We start from the raw sequence: 3,854 nt of genomic DNA, 5'->3' as shown, positions 1-3,854 counted from the left end.
GATTTGCTTGTGGATGTTTTTGAATAACTTGTGGAAAGCATTTAGGCTGAAAACAACCATATCTCATATTCATAGAACCCAAATTTTCATCAATGTGCCCATTTTTATTTTCTTTTGAGGTTGTATAAATAGGACTCACCATGAAATATGATTGGTAAATGATATTATGAAACACTTCACCTTGTAAAATTTTTACACGAGCTTAGAGACTAAACTGCTACAACTTTTCTATACATTGTAAAAAATATAAAATCAATAACTAGCTTTTAACATATATACCATTTCTTAAAATAAATGTTATAGTTTACATATTTGATTTCAAATTTTTATACATATATTTATTAATATGTTTTAAAAACAATTATATTTATTAATATTAAAGGGCACATCAAAATCCCATGGCTCTGACCATCAGCCACGTCACAGTCAAGCATTTGCCTCCACGTACCCCCACTCCAATCCAACGGCCACCATCAAATCACTTCCTCAAATCAACGGCCAATCCCCCATCTTCCAGAGCCTTCGAAACCCATAAGTCCTGAAGATAACCAGGGTCAGTTATCTAACTTCACATAAAACGCGTTCTTTACTGCTGATTAACCGCAGTTAAAAACTGATTATAATTACATACACCCTCAGCTGAGACAAAGCCAGAGCTAGAGAGAGAAAGTGAGCTTTAGAGAGAGAGAGAGAGAACGCCAAAAAGTGCAGAACAAGGTACGAGGAAGACGAACATCATCGGAAATTTGTTCTTCTGAGTGTTATGTTTTGATTATCAATCTGTTCCTTGTTCTCTGATCTGCATTGTGTGATTTTGTCTCCGATTTAGGGATCTGGTAAGTTTACAGATTTTATTTGTTGTTCATAATCTCTATGCATGTGTTCGATTTAACGATTCGATTGATTGTATAAAATTATCCCATATTTTTGTTCATAAATTTTTGACCCAATTAAGTGTAATTTACTGGTACTTTTTTTTTTATCGATAATAAGTTTATGCTAGAATTTATTATTAATGTTTAATTTGCTCATATTAATGTTTAATTAGTGATTGATGAAATTAGCTGATTGATATGTATGTTTATTATGTGTTTTTCTTTTTTTTTTTTTTTGTAACAGTATTACTTTCTCCTCTGCTTCAAGTTATTATCTAATGCTATAAACATAAGATCTGTGTGAATCGAGATAGGTTCGAAGCGGGTTTTGCGGTTAATGATCGTTTTTCGACTGTAAGTTTAAGCCGGATTGGATCGGTTTAAGGCGTGTTAAGTTTGTCTCTCATTGGGTGAAGAGGTTAGATCCATCAACCTGTGCAACCTCCCTTTGTTGATGTCGCGTAACGACAGCCCGATCCAAACACAAATGGTTGTAGCGGTTTACAACAGTCCCTTAGGGAGGGAGTATCATGGGAAGGATGGGATGGACGTGGTGAAACCGTCGGGCAGGAGACGGGTTTTTGTTCAGACGGAGACTGGTTGCGTGTTGGGGATGGAGTTGGATCGGAGCGATAATGCTCACACGGTTAAGAGAAGGTTGCAAGTTGAGCTGAATGTGCCGGTTGAGGAAAGTTTTTTAACTTTTGGGGACATGGTTTTGAAAAACGACCTGAGTGCGGTTCGTAATGATGCTCCTCTTCTGTTGACGCGAGGTGGTATGCATAGGAGCTCGTCGTCTCCATGTCTGTCTCCAAGTGGTAGGGATATGCAGCCGAGAGATTGGAGTGGTCCGATTGAGATCTTGGGGCATATTGACAGTTTCAAGAAAACGAAACAGCTTGTTAAGGAGATTGTGAAGGCGATGAAGCTTGGTGTTGACCCGATCCCGGTTCAGGGTGGACTTGGTGGTGCTTATTATTTTAGAAACAGTAGAGGTGAGAGTGTTGCGATTGTGAAACCGACGGATGAGGAGCCGTTTGCACCTAATAACCCGAAAGGGTTTGTGGGTCGAGCTTTAGGTCAACCAGGGTTGAAACGGTCAGTTCGGGTTGGTGAAACCGGTTATCGTGAGGTGGCGGCTTACCTGCTTGATTATGATCACTTTGCCAATGTACCTCCGACCGCACTTGTCAAGATTACACATTCAATTTTCAATATTAATGATAACGTAAGCGGTATCAACAACAATAACAACAACAAAGCACTAAAGATGAAACATTTTAGCAAGCTTGCGTCTCTACAACAATACGTCTCTCATGATTTTGATGCTAGTGATCATGGAATGTCAAGTTTCCCGGTGTCTGCGGTTCATCGTGTTGGTATATTAGATATTAGAATCTTCAACACAGATAGACACGCGGGGAATCTTTTGGTTAAAAAGGTTAATGATGATGGAGTTCAGAGGTTCGGTAAGGTGGAACTCATACCTATCGATCATGGTCTTTGCTTGCCTGAAAATTTAGAGGACCCGTATTTTGAATGGATCCACTGGCCACAAGCTTCAATCCCGTTCACCGAAGAAGAGCTGAAATACATTCAAGATCTTAATCCATATCGCGATGCAGATATGTTGAAAACCAAACTTCCTATGATCCGGGAGGCTTCTCTCCGTGTGTTGATTCTTTGTACCATTTTCCTCAAGGAAGCTGCAGCTTACGGGCTTACGCTTGCTGAAATTGGGGAGATGATGAGTCGAGAATTTAGGCGTGGTGAAGAGGAACCGAGTGAGTTCGAGTTAATATGTATGGAAGCTAGAAGACTGGTTGTTGAGATGGAAAGTAAACGTGAGGTGTTCACATCTTCTCCTAAATTCAACGATCAAGAAGATTCATTCCAGTTTGAAATGGACGGTTGTGATGATTCTGGTTTTGACTTCACCGATGACTTCACGACCCCGACTCCTTCCCACTTTGGGTTCGGGAGGAACCCGTTTTCCAAACTTCAAGAAACTATTGAAGAAGAGGAAGAAGAAGAAGAAGAAGAAGAAGAAGAAGAAGATGGTGGTCCACCTGCTGGCCCGGAAAAGGCCCGCTTGGTGTCGAACCGGCCTGCATTACCAAAGAACAACTCGTTTACTGGTCATAACCTCAACAGCCTGAAAACAAAATCCGAAAGCAATGGTTATGGATATGGATACGGATACGGTAACATTAATGGGAATGGAGTGAATTCATCGGCCAGGCATAGGAGTGCAAACGAGCAGTTACCCGCAAGTGCTAGTTTTGTGAAGTTTGGAGACATGAATGAAGAAGAATGGTGTGTTTTTCTAGAAAAGTTTCAAGAGCTTTTAGGCCCGGCTTTTGCAAACCGGAAGTCGGTGAGTGTAGGGCAGAAACAGCTACAAAGGCTTGGTACTTCTTGCCTGTTTTGAAGAGTTTGAAGGTACTGATATAGTTTTATGAGTAATGAGTAATATGAGGTTGGTTGAATAAGGTATGCTTGCTTGTAAATAGTGGTTGAAGAGATGGTTTAGTTAAATGCTTTTAAATGAGATGGTTTAGTTTTATGAATAATTTGTAGTATGGAAAAAAAAAACTTTAAGTGAAATGAAAAAGATATATTGTAAATATATACTATATTTGTTTAGATACTTCATTGCTGTCGGATGCTTGGTGATTTCATTTTACATGTTTTCGAATGCTAATGCAGTTTGACGGGAGCGACATGTTTATAAGCATATTAAAACTGACCGAATTCAAATAAAATCAAATTGATTGATTCGGCTGGTTGGTTTGAGATTTATATGGTTTGGGTTTCTGGTTTAATGGTTGGGATTGTTTAGGTAATTTATATGTATACCATTAATGAATCATTAATACTTTAACGCAAACAAATGATTAAAGCAAATTAAGCCAAGTAAATACCAAAGGATGATTTAGCTAATCTGGGAAGCCTAATCAACCTCGTCGATTAAGCTTG

General features: G+C 39.1%; 1 pseudogene across 2 annotated transcripts; it reads left to right on the top strand.

Moving 5' to 3' along the window:
- Nucleotides 1–381: 381 nt before the first annotated feature.
- LOC143591432 (phosphatidylinositol 4-kinase gamma 7 pseudogene) lies at nt 382–3,394 on the top strand (annotated as a pseudogene). 2 transcript variants are annotated; one of them, XR_013145677.1, is made up of 3 exons: nt 382–836; nt 1,120–1,173; nt 1,261–3,394. The product of XR_013145677.1 is annotated as a phosphatidylinositol 4-kinase gamma 7 pseudogene, transcript variant X2 (transcript). The 2 variants fall into 2 exon arrangements; XR_013145676.1 differs by having other exon boundaries at nt 1,120–3,394.
- Nucleotides 3,395–3,854: the final 460 nt, after the last annotated feature.

The sequence above is a fragment of the Bidens hawaiensis genome, unplaced genomic scaffold, assembly GCF_021521415.1.
Source record: "Bidens hawaiensis isolate Kalapana, Puna unplaced genomic scaffold, B.hawaiensis_p1.1 tig00039633_1, whole genome shotgun sequence".
NCBI classification, from domain to species: Eukaryota; Viridiplantae; Streptophyta; class Magnoliopsida; order Asterales; family Asteraceae; genus Bidens; species Bidens hawaiensis.
The sequence above is the reverse complement of the archived record's forward strand: the minus strand, read 5'-3'. Positions and strand labels throughout refer to the sequence as shown.